This window comes from Engystomops pustulosus, chromosome 6 (genome assembly GCF_040894005.1).
Source record: "Engystomops pustulosus chromosome 6, aEngPut4.maternal, whole genome shotgun sequence".
Lineage (NCBI taxonomy): Eukaryota > Metazoa > Chordata > Amphibia > Anura > Leptodactylidae > Engystomops > Engystomops pustulosus.
The window spans coordinates 40,632,800-40,646,519 of record NC_092416.1 but is presented as its reverse complement, the minus strand read 5'-3'; positions in this window follow the sequence as shown (position 1 = coordinate 40,646,519).

The following is a 13,720-nucleotide window of genomic DNA, read 5'->3' as shown; positions in this document are numbered from 1 at the left end:
GCGCCGCATCTGTGCGCATTTCAGGAAGTCCAGCCCAGATGCTGCCACTCTCAGGGCAGCGCAGCGCCGCCTCCAACTGCCCGCTCACCGACTGTTGTGCGACGTGCCCACGAGGTGGAATTCAACACTGACCATGTTATCCAGAGTTTACCAGCAGCGCAGAGCGATTGTAGACTGCCAGATGTCAACTTCCACCAGAACTGGTAGTCAGGTCAGTCAGCTTCCTCAAGTCTACAATGAGGAGTGGACGTGGATGTCTGATATCTGTCAGGTGCTGAGTAACTTTGAGGAGTCAACACAGATGGTCAGTGGCGATGCCGCCATCATCAGCCTCACCATCCCGCTGCTTGGCCTGTTGAAAAACTCTCTGGTCAGCATGAAGTCGGAAGCTTTGCGCTCGTCACAAGAGACGGGGGAAGAATATTCCCTTGTTGATAGCCAAAGCACCCTGAGGTCTGTTTCTCAGCGCATATCGGAGGAGGTGGAGGTGGAGGAGGATGAGGAGGAAGAGGAGGAGAATGTTGGCGAGACACAAGAGGGGACCATTGTTGAGTCCTTCACTGTTGAGCGTGTATGGGCAGAAGAAGAGGAGTTGGAGGAGGAGGAAATGGACAGTCAGGCCAGTGAGGGGAGTGAATTCTTACGCGTTGGTACTCTGGCGCATATGGCAGATTTCATGCTAGGCTGCCTATCCCGTGACCCTCGCGTTCAAAGAATTTATTCCAGCACCGATTACTGGGTGTTCACTCTCCTGGACCCACGGTACAAGCAAAATCTTTCCACTCTCATCCCTGGAGAGGAAAGGAGTGTGAGAATGCATGAATACCAGCAGGCCCTGGTGCACAAGCTGAAACAGTATTTCCCTTCTGACAGCGCTAGCGGCAGAGTGCGTAGTTCTGCGGGACAAGTAGCGAGGGAGAGTAGGCGAGCAGGCAGCTTGTCCAGCACTGGCAAGGGTACGCTTTACAAGGCTTTTGCCAGCTTTATGTCACCCCAGCAAGACACTGTCACCTGTCCCCAGTCTCGGCAGAGTAGGGCTGATCTTTACAGAAAGATGGTGAGGGAGTACGTAGCTGACCATACCATCGTCCTAAATGATCACACAGCTCCCTACAACTACTGGGTTTCAAAGCTGGACATGTGGCACGAACTGGCGCTGTACGCCTTGGAGGTTCTTGCCTGCCCTGCCGCTAGCGTCTTGTCCGAGCGGGTTTTCAGTGCAGCTGGTGGCATCATCACCGATAAGCGTACACGCCTGTCGACTGACAGCGCTGACAGGCTGACGCTTATTAAAATGAATAAAGGCTGGATTTCTCAGAATTTCCAATCTCCACCAGGTGAAGGAAGCTCAACCTGAATAATTGATCCACTCCTCCTCCTCCTCCTCATTTTCCTCCTTCTCCTCCTCTTTGTACAGTAAAGCAGAGGAAAATGGCTATTTTTTGACAGGGCCCACTGGCTCTTGCTATAGTACTTCATGCATTTAATTTTTCTGGAGGGCCACCTACCCGGTCCTCTGTTTGAAACAATTTTTGTGAGTGCCACATACAGGCACTCAATCTATTCCATTTTTCTGGAGGGCCACCTACCCGGTCCTCTGTTTTAAAAAATTTTTGGGACTGCCACATACAGGCACTCAATCTATTCCATTTTACTGGAGGGCCACCTACCTGCTCCTCTGGTTTGAAACATTTTTGGGACTGCCACATACAGGCACTCAATCTATTCCATTTTACTGGAGGGCCACCTACCTGCTCCTCTGGTTTGAAACATTTTTGGGACTGCCACATACAGGCACTCAATCTATCCCATTTTACTGGAGGGCCACCTACCTGCTCCTCTGGTTTGAAACATTTTTGGGACTGCCACATACAGGCACTCAATCTATTCCATTTTACTGCAGGGCCACCTACCTGCTCCTCTGGTTTGAAGAATTTTTGGGACTGCCACATACAGGCACTCAATCTATTCCATTTTACTGGAGGGCCACCTACCTGCTCCTCTGGTTTGAAACATTTTTGGGACTGCCACATACAGGCACTCAATCTATTCCATTTTACTGGAGGGCCACCTACCTGCTCCTCTGGTTTGAAACATTTTTGGGACTGCCACATACAGGCACTCAATCTATCCCATTTTACTGGAGGGCCACCTACCTGCTCCTCTGGTTTGAAACATTTTTGGGACTGCCACATACAGGCACTCAATCTATTGCATTTTACTGCAGGGCCACCTACCTGCTCCTCTGGTTTGAAGAATTTTTGGGACTGCCACATACAGGCACTCAATCTATTCCATTTTACTGGAGGGCCACCTACCTGCTCCTCTGGTTTGAAGAATTTTTGGGACTGCCACATACAGGCACTCAATCTATTCCATTTTACTGGAGGGCCACCTACCTGCTCCTCTGGTTTGAAACATTTTTGGGACTGCCACATACAGGCACTCAATCTATCCCATTTTACTGGAGGGCCACCTACCTGCTCCTCTGGTTTGAAACATTTTTGGGACTGCCACATACAGGCACTCAATCTATTCCATTTTACTGCAGGGCCACCTACCTGCTCCTCTGGTTTGAACAATTTTTGGGACTGCCACATACAGGCACTCAATCTATTCCATTTTACTGGAGGGCCACCTACCTGCTCCTCTGGTTTGAAACATTTTTGGGACTGCCACATACAGGCACTCAATCTATTCCATTTTACTGCAGGGCCACCTACCTGCTCCTCTGGTTTGAACAATTTTTGGGACTGCCACATACAGGCACTCAATCTATTCCATTTTACTGGAGGGCCACCTACCTGCTCCTCTGGTTTGAAACATTTTTGGGACTGCCACATACAGGCACTCAATCTATTCCATTTTACTGCAGGGCCACCTACCTGCTCCTCTGGTTTGAACAATTTTTGGGACTGCCACATACAGGCACTCAATCTATTCCATTTTACTGCAGGGCCACCTACCTGCTCCTCTGGTTTGAACAATTTTTGGGACTGCCACATACAGGCACTCAATCTATTCCATTTTACTGGAGGGCCACCTACCTGCTCCTCTGGTTTGAAGAATTTTTGGGACTGCCACATACAGGCACTCAATCTATTCCATTTTACTGGAGGGCCACCTACCTGCTCCTCTGGTTTGAAACATTTTTGGGACTGCCACATACAGGCACTCAATCTATCCCATTTTACTGGAGGGCCACCTACCTGCTCCTCTGGTTTGAAAAATGTTTGGGACTGCCACATACAGGCACTATCCAAATTAAATTGTCTCCATAGCAGCCTCCACACGTTGTCTCCATTGCTACCTCCAAAAGTCGTCCATATAGCTGCCTCCATACATCGTCCCTTTATCAAACGAGGTGTGTCAGGCAGAAATTTGGGTTGTTTTCATGGATTCCACATCAAAGTTGTTAACTTTGTCGCCACCCTGCTGTGTTATCCACAAAATATACTGGCAAACTTTTACCATTTAGGGATATTATTTCAGCGCTTCTTGCGCATCTGTTTACATTCCCCTCACCCGGCATATCCTAAACTTATAAGAACGCTACTACACTTGATCTTATACAAAAGGTTCTTAGAAGTGCTGTTTGGGGAGTAGCCTAGAGACAGGGGCTTGGATTGGCGAAAGCTCGCCTGGCAGCGGAACGCCAGCTCCATGCGCATCATGCGCTTCTTGCGCATCTGTTTACATTCCCCTCACCCGCCATATCCCAAACTTATAAGAACGCTACTACACTTAACTTGGTGCAGGCTGGGACCGAGTCTGACCCTTGGGCTGGTCATATACTGCCGACGCAGAGAATTGCGGGGCCTACCTCGGTCCAGGTCTCAAAGGCCTACTATACCTCCTCCCACCCCTCCTCCACCTCCTCCTCCTCCGAATTACCATCCGTGGGCATGGCGCCATCAGTCGGTAGCTCTAGGCACAGCAGCAGTGCCGTCGCTAAGCGACAGCAGGCGGTGCTGAAACTGCTGAGCCTAGGCGATAAAAGGCACACCGCCCAAGAGCTATTACAGGGCATTCCACATCAAAGTTGTTAACTTTGTCGCCACCCTGCTGTGTAATCCACAAAATATACTTGCAAACTTTTACCATTTAGGGATATTATTTCAGCGCTTCTTGCGCATCTGTTTACATTCCCCTCACCCGCCATATCCTAAACTTATAAGAACGCTACTACACTTGATCTTATACAAAAGGTTCTTAGAAGTGCTGTTTGGGGAGTAGCCTATAGACAGGGGCTTGGATTGGCGAAAGCTCGCCTGGCAGCGGAGCGCCAGCTCCATGCCAAGATCCAACTAACATAGTTTTAACTGCAGCACCTTTAATCTACTACTAGTTCACTGCCTCCATACATGGTCCCCTTATCAAACGAGCTGTGTCAGGCAGAATTTTGGGTTGTTTTCATGGCTTCCATGTTAACTTTGTCGCCACCCTGCTGTGTAATCCACAAAATATACTGGCAAACTTTTATCATGTACCGATATTATTTGAGCGCTTCTTGCTCACCTCCTTTGGTTCCTCTCTGCCACCCATTGGTTTGAAGCCTGAGTCCATTTAGGGTATGTCGCCATGCCACTCTCTAGCCTTCCGCTGCTGCCGCTGCCTCTGCATGCCGTCCCCTATAGTGTCAGGGTCAATTATTGGATGTTTTAGATGCTATCTAGCTTCATTCTGTCACTCTGTCATGGCCATGCTGTTGCCCATAATTTTGGCATAATGGTGCGATTAGGCAGCCTCAGAGGCATCCATGCATGCTGCCCCTGCTGTTTCCTGTCCATTTCCGTGGTGTTTCCATCCTTTTCTGAGGTTCCCAGGTGTTTGGCCAAGCTTCCCTGTGCAGAGCCTTGGTCCCCTTGAAAAATGCTCGAGTCTCCCATTGACTTCAATGGGGTTCGTTATTCGAGACGAGCACTCGAGCATCGGGAAAAGTTCGTCTCGAATAACGAGTACCCGAGCATTTTAGTGTTCGCTCATCTCTAGTAAAGAGCAAAAGCTGAATTAATATGGTCGTTATGCACAAACTCATCCAGAGTTAAATATCTCCACCATTCTTATTAGCATTCAGACACAAAACACCTGATAGACTGTTCTAATACCAGACTGGCCTATTTTGTCTCTCCATTAGTCTCCGGTTGACAGGATGGTGAAAATGACACTTGTACCCCCAACAGAGAAGTAAATTCTTTAGCATGAGGCAGTTTCTTAAATTACCTTTTAGATGTTATGTATTTACATAGTACAGTTGAAGTTCAACCAAGGAAAGAAAAGGGAATGGATTTAGGGGAAATAATTCTATAATATAACATAACCATCAATGTTATTTGGACGTTAAAAGGCATCTAGAACCTTCTTGAAGCTCTCTGCTGTCCCTACTGTGACCAGCGCCTGAGGCAGGCTATTCCACCGACTGACAGTTCTTACAGTAACAAAGCCCTGTCACCTCTGAAAATTAAACCTTGTTTTCTCCAGGTGGAGACACCTTGTTTTTTTTTTAACCTAGAACACTTTACCACCATATTTTTTGTCATTTATATATTTATGTAAATTAATCATGTCCCCTATTAGTCATCTCTTTTCGAGACTAAATAAATCTAGTTGTTTTAACTGAGACCCTCTATACCCCTTATTATTATTATTATTATTATTATTATTGTGGTTCTTTGTTGTACCCTCTCCAGCTTCAGGGCGTCCTTTTTATGGACTGGTGCCCAGTCCATAAAAAGGCTGAACCAATACCTTGTACAGTGGTAGTATGACATCCCTATCCCAAGGGTCTTCTGATACATGACAAGATCCTACTGGCTTTAGAGGCATCTGATTGACATTGCATGCTGTTATTTAATCTTTGATCTACTAATACAACTAGTCCTTCTCAACAAGGGACTCTCCGCAAGGATATATGTTGGATGTGGATTATTAGTATCTAGGCATATAACCGCATTTATCCACATTGAACCTTATTTGCCCAAAAATCCAGTTTGTCCAAGACAACTTATTGTCTATGAACATCCTCCATAGACTGTATTACACTAAACACCATGGTGTCATTTCAAAAATAGACACAGTGCTATTAAATATGTCTTTATACATTTTTCTACTGATTGGTCAAGTCAAGTTACCTTACCTCCTAACTGATGCTGACACTGCTAACCTGGCCCACCATAGGAATGAGGCAGTTAAGAAAAAGGCTTTCTGTATGCTTTGCTGAAGATAATTCCTAAGGGGAGTGGTGAATGATGGGGTAGAGAAGCTGGCTTTGTGTGGCTCTCTGAAGAGAAATCAGCTTCCTCATCCCCTCTCTCTCAGGAATTCTCCTTTACCAGTCACACAGCCAGCATGTTTCTCAACTCCCTCATTGCAGACAGGATATGGGGTAGCTTGTCAGTATTCTGGAGCTCCACCACCTCCATGATTGTATCTTTTGTAAGAGGGGGCAAAAAATATTTTTTTAAATAGTAAAGAATGATGGCTCATCTCAAATTACATAACTTTTTGAGAAGCAGGGTAGCGGATGTAACCAGGGAAGCGGCCTAAACATCCTTCTCCGCGCTACTGGGTACCCCACAGAACACGTTCCATATCTATACTGTATGGGAACCTAAAGAGTCAGATGCTTAAAGGAGCACAGTTGACAGTGGGAAAATGCTGGTCACGAAAATTCCCAGACAGGGAAGTGTTGGAAGGTAGCCTAAAGGGTTGGGCCATATGCAAATGTGTACAGAGCGAACAGTGGAGGGAGACCTTTTTTAAAATCTTGCACCATGCTTACTATGGCTTTAATCTACCCAAAACACCCGCAAAACCGGATAGGATTACCGAATGCCCTAAATGCGCCACACCAAACACTGATGTGTGGCATGGCCTATGGCAATGCGAGCATTCACAGAATTTTTGGAATTCAGTTAGGGAATATATCAAAACACATTGGAGGATTGACTTACCCATGAACCCTCTGCTTCTTATCTTGCATGATGAGGAAGGGGATGAGATTATAACCCTACGTTTAGATATACATGCCTTTTTATTGGTAGCAAAAAGATGCATAATGGCACATTGGATACAGTAATCCATACCAACAATATCAGAACTTATAGCTCAAATGAGGTACCTGATACGAATGGACAGGTTAGAGACCCTAAGACATAAAGATAAGCAAACAAAAGGATTCTTCAAAAAATGGAAGACTTTTATTATCACACATATGAATAGAGAAGAAATAACAGAGTTGGTCTCACCATTCCGCCTGATGCAATGGTATACCACAGAACAACTCAAAGGCACTCTAGGAGCCTTACAGGTGTAATGTGTTCTGCGATAAAAGTCCCATTATGAGTGCGCCCTCCTCGTGGGAGATCAAGTAGGGGGTCCATGGGTGTTTCATAGGGCCGTCTCCCCCATGGGCAACACATTCTAATGGCTTTCTGTCAACCGGAAAATGTCAGCATAGTGATAAACAAACACTGGAGTGTTGGTAATTATTTTCAATATAAAGGAATGTACACTGATATACTTGGCATATATGTCATAATGTTTTATGTTTTTGTATTGAAAACCGAATAAAATGTGTTGAAAAAAAAAAGAATGATGGCTCTAATCTCATGGGCATGGCCTTCAGTAGAACATTTTAAAGGTACTGTGTGCAGTTTGTGGTGGTAGGGGTAGCTGGTGGCAAGTTTCCTTTAAGCACAAATTAAGGCCATATTTTAAAATAATGACCTACTTCCACCCAAATAGCAGTTTATGCCGTTAAAAGGTAGGTATTCACAAATTAGATGTAGTCACAGTACATGACCTCACTCCTACCGGCCACTTTATTAGGTACACCTGTCCAACTACTCGTTAACACTTAATTTCTAATCAGCCAATCACATGGCGGCAACTCAGTGCATTTAGGCATGTAGAAGTGGTCAAGACAATCTCCTGCAGTTAAAACCGAGCATCAGTATGGGGAAGAAAGGTGATTTGAGTGCCTTTGAACGTGGCATGGTTGTTGGTGCCAGAAGGGCTGGTCTGAGTATTTCAGAAATTGCTGATCTACTGGGATTTTCACGCACAACCATCTATAGGGTTTACAGAGAATTGTCCGAAAAAGAAAAAACATCCAGTGAGCGGCAGTTCTGTGGGCGGAAATGCCTTGTTGATGCCAGAGGTCAGAGGAGAATGGGAAGACTGGTTTGAGCTGATAGAAAGGCAACAGTGACTCAAATCACCACCCGTTACAACCAAGGTAGGCAGAAGAGCATCTCTGAACGCACAGTACGTCGAACTTTGAGGCAGATGGGCTACAGCAGCAGAAGACCACACCGGGTGCCACTCCTTTCAGCTAAGAACAGAAAACTGAGGCTACAATTTGCACAAGCTCATCGAAATTGGACAGTAGAAGATTGGAAAAATGTTGCCTGGTCTGATGAGTCTCAATTTCTGCTGCGACATTCGGATGGTAGGGTCAGAATTTGGCGTCAACAACATGAAAGCATGGATCCATCCTGTCAGGTTGGTGGTGGTGGTGTCATGGTGTGGGGAATATTTTCTTGGCACTCTTTGGGCCCCTTGGTACCAATTGAGCATCGTTGCAACGCCACAGCCTACCTGAGTATTGTTGCTGACCATGTCCATCCCTTTATGACCACAATGTACCCAACATCTGATGGCTACTTTCAGCAGGATAATGCGCCATGTCATAAAGCTGGAATCATCTCAGACTGGTTTCTTGAACATGACAATGAGTTCACTGTACTCAAATGGCCTCCACAGTCACCAGATCTCAATCCAATAGAGCATCTTTGGGATGTGGTGGAACGGGAGATTCGCATCATGGATGTGCAGCCGACAAATCTGCGACAACTGTGTGATGCCATCATGTCAATATGGACCAAAATCTCTGAGGAATGCTTCCATCACCTTGTTGAATCTATGCCACGAAGAATTGAGGCAGTTCTGAAGGCAAAAGGGGGTCCAACCCGTTACTAGCATGGTGTACCTAATAAAGTGGCCGGTGAGTGTATGTACATATATTGTGTGGACATTATTAGGGATACTAAAAGGGTTTCTCCACCATAAACAAAAATGATGTTTTCTAGGAACTGCCATGAATTTTTGGTTAGTAGGGATCTCACACTCCCTACTTTTTTATTATTCATGGCCACTTTTAATCTTAACAAACCTTGCATGTTACCTCATGAATTACACATTTCATTTTTTATTTCAGATATGTGCATTGCATATCAGATATTCTCACCATAAAAAAATAGGATTTTTCTTAGTTTCTTAACATTTTGTCCCTTCTTTCTAAAGCCTTTTATATTCTGGATCTGCTTCAAGTCATTAGTAAAGGAAGCTCATTGTATTGTTGAAGTCTTACCATAAGGAAATCTGGAATTTCACAAGGAAGGAATCGCTTAATGATAAGCGGATTTAAACAGGAAATTCAAAACGTTGTCTTTTTTCTGGTATTTATTAATTTATTAAAATCTTAAAGTGGAAACCCACTTTAAGAGCATTTCATAATGAAATGCTCTGTAAGGCACTCAGTCCTCTTCTAGCCAAATCTTAGGGATATATTTTATTGACTAAACACTGTAGGCGAACCTCTGTACAAGGCAATTATAGATTGTTGTGTCAGATGTTTACATATAGAAATCTATGGGCTAATCTTAGAGCTGGAAATTTTCCTCATGAATCTCCCATACATCTGCACCCCATAGACCTGCCAAGGATGCAAGCAGTGTTGGTAATCTGGACATGGTCGGAATAAGACTGCCATAGACCCTGGACTGTATGAATATTATAGCCCCTACAAATCTCAGAATTACTTACATTTGGCACTAGAATAAAGCTTCTTGGGGAATAGAAGATGTGTCCCATCTTCCTGCTTTCAACCTGTGGTTTCAGGACCTTTTCAGGACCATCAAAAGTCTGAAAATGGATCTTGTGTACATGTGTATTGAGAGCATGAACAGAAGAACAAGGATTTCATGTGTGAAGGCTATTCAATATATATATAAAATTTGGTAAGTGGTTTGGGTGGACATGGGCCCCCTAGAAGGCCTAGGCCCTGGGCTACCACCAAAATCGTCGATATTACAATCCACTATTGATTCTGGGGGCCCATTCTTCAACATTCCCCAGGAAATAGACCCTACTAGCCTCCAAAGAAGACCGTCCTCTTATGTATCTTTGGGGTCCTATAGTAGTTCAAAACCTTGTTCTACTGGAGGATTCTCTGGTACTCAGGTGGGCCAATCCAACACTGGATGCAAGTAAAAAATAATAATTAAGCATCCCAAAATAAGTCCCATATGACCATCTATTCTCCTCTGTCTTATGAAATTCACTGTAAAACTCACATTGGTTCAAAAATGTTTGTGGACCTGAATTGAATCTTTTGAAAAATTCACACAAAAAGACATATAGGATTGTGGATATTGGTGCGGTTCAGGAGAAGGGATCCACATCTATAAGATACAGTATGTATGGATAATGGATGGCCATTGCCTGACTAAAATGCTGCCAATCACACTGATGGTTTCTTTCCCTGATGTGCCATAAAATATGTAGATGGCGAAACGCGTAGGAGCTGTAGTGATGACAGGGCAAGTATGTCATGTTTGAAGGGAGTGAAATGGCAGGGTTAAAATGAAATAAGGGCTTGAGGTGGATTACTTTTATGCAATTGGACAATTCAATAGCATCAGATTGGAGAGTGGGGATAATCTTAAATATAACCACCCAAGTCTGAAGGTGTTCTTGCAAAATCACCTGTGAATACGCACTTCAGCCCGATACATGGTGTTTGTTTACTTGCAGTTCCGTGGTTAGCTTCCCCACTGTGGATTGGATGACAGATATTCTTCAATTGAGCTCTGATCAGAGTTTTATAAAACAAAGACTGACGATTTTTCCCTTAAACAAATATAAAAGAGATTATAAATAGCTCTCATTCAAATAAGAGTACAACTAGGGAAATAGGAAAACATAACTCTTTTTATTCACCCCTCATTTGTGTAAAATAAAAGTTATGCTTTGTTTTCTGTACCCCTATTCATATATATAGAATACTTCATGTCCATAAACGAAATATTTCCTTTCTAAAAACAAAATGTAGCACATGTATTTCATGTGTGCAATGTACCACACAAATACTTAATATTATGACTACACATATACTGCAACATATGTTCCTGTTCCAGCATCATTGCCTGTATATGAAGTACAGCAGAAGATCCACTGCTGACTACGATTTTGGACTTAGTTTACATTCTTAGGCTACATTGACACTGCCGTATGGGGGGCTTATATACGGCCGATGTATATATGGCCGAAATACGTCCCCCATAGACGGCAATGAGCGCATGACGCTCAACGGGAACCGTGCTGCACCGTACCGCTCGGTACCCCGTAGAAAGATAGGACATGTCCTATCTTTCTCCGGAATACGGCGCCACATGGCAGCGCCACACGTGCTGCACCGTACCGCTCGGTACCCCGTAGAAAGATAGGACATGTCCTATCTTTCTCCGGAATACGGCGCCACATGGCAGCGCTCTCCCCGCCCTCCTCCTTTCCCCGGCACAGCCATTTGTTCGCTGTGCTATGGTACGGCAGGCAATGGCAGTGTGAATGTAGCCTTAATTGAATTCCACTACATATGTCTCTCTCCTTCTAACTTTGTTCTGGGCTGCGGACGGTTAAGCTAGTCATGTTGGGCAGAGTCTGTTTTCTGTTTGGTCTGGATGTCAGTATGTCAGGAGAGAAACATGCTGCAAAGTTACAATGTTTTCGAAGGAGAAACTGTTATTTTTATCAAACACCCTGCACAGTTACTGCACACCCCAAAGCTTCTACAGGAAAATATGTCCAGTTTATGTTTGCCAGTGAACGTGCCTTATATCTGACCTGGATTCTTTTTACATCAACTCTTTCTCTCTTTCTACCCCAAGAACTAACATCTGCTATCACTTACCTGGTTCTGCTTCACCTGTCTATTTTGTTAGTTAGAAGTGATTTCAAAGACGCAACCTGGGAATATAGCAATAAAGTCAAAGTGGGGTCCCAGGAAGAGCAGAGCAGGCAGAGCTGGAACCTCTTAGTAGATATGGGATTTTTTACGTTGGTGGATAGACTGGTGTGCAAAAGGCTATATATTGCTGACTGGCATGCATGAGATGATCAAATTTGAGCTTTCTTGCCTGATTGTCCGCCCTTGCACCGACCCTCTGAGGCATCACTAGTTTGGTTGCGGATGCCTGTGATACCTGCTGGCTTTTGGCTGTACAATGGCTTTGGAGTCCTCCTTTGGTCATACTTGATGCGCAGATGTGCCATGTTGATGCCTTGTTGTGCCTTAGTGCTAGAGGATATTCCTTTGCAGATCGCTTCTTGTGACTCTGGGATAACTTGATCCCTGCTGCTTTGCTGCTCGTATGGAAATAGGCTATTATTGTTAACATCAAGGAAACTGAATGCTTTGAATAAGATCTGAGTTGGGCATAACTGTATTAAAGAAGTCAATTTGGGTCCCGTAACCAACTACAGGTATGGACCTGTGGTTTAGGCTTCCAAATCGACCTTTTTGAACTTTTTATATGTTAAATTTTAAGAAGGCTAATTTCCAGAAATTCAGGGCTGCACTACAGGATATAGAATGGGATCAGATACTGTCACATGATGATACTAATGTTAAATGGGAGAAATTCAAATCTATCCTGGGTCATTATACTTCTAAATTTAGTATAGACGGGCTAGATTACACGCGGCTTACAGCTATAGTTAAAAGGGCCATTAATGAGAAAAAGAGGGCATTTAAAAAATATAAATCTGACGGGTAACCTGAGGCTTTCAAAACTTACAAAAAACTTACCAAAATCTGTAAGAAGGAAATCAAATCAGCCAAAATACAAAATGAAAGACAGGTGGCTAAAGATAGAAAAACAAATCCCAAGAAATTTTTTATGTATATCAATGCATAAAAAATGGGTCAGAGCAGGTTGGACCCCTTCATTCTGAACATTGGGCATCGGTGACTGGAGACAAAGAGAAAGCGGAGTTACTTAATGGGTTTTTTAGCTCCGTTTATGCGATAGAAGAAAGCACTTCTGACGTGGGTGGTGCCAGTGCGGGTCATGGATCCTGTAATATACTAGACTGGCTGAATGTAGACATGATCTAATCTAAGCTCAATAAAATCAATGTATACAAGGCTCCTGGACCAGATGGGTTACACCCCAGAGTTCTTAAAGAACTCAGTTCTGTTATTGCTGTTTCGCTGTCTAAAATCTTCAGGGATTCCCTTATGTCTGGTCTGGTGCCAACTGACTGGCGCAAGGCAAATGTGGAGTAAATATTCAAAAACACTCTAGAACTTCGCCAAGCAATTACAGGCCTGTAAGCTTAACTTCCATGGTGGGGAAAATATTGGAAGGGCTAGTAAAAGACTACATACTGGAGTATGTGACATCAAATAGAATAATAAGTGACAGCCAGCATGGGTTTACTAAGAACAGAAGTTGTCAAACTAACCTGATCTGCTTCTATGAAGAGGTAAGCAGATGCCTGGATGGAGGAGCAGCTGTGGATATTGTGTTCTTGGACTTTGCAAAGGTATTTGACACTGTCCATCATAGACGTCTGATGGGTAAAATAAGGTATATTGGTTTGGCAGGAATCATTTGCAATTGGATTGAAAACTGGCTGAAGGATCGTATCCAGA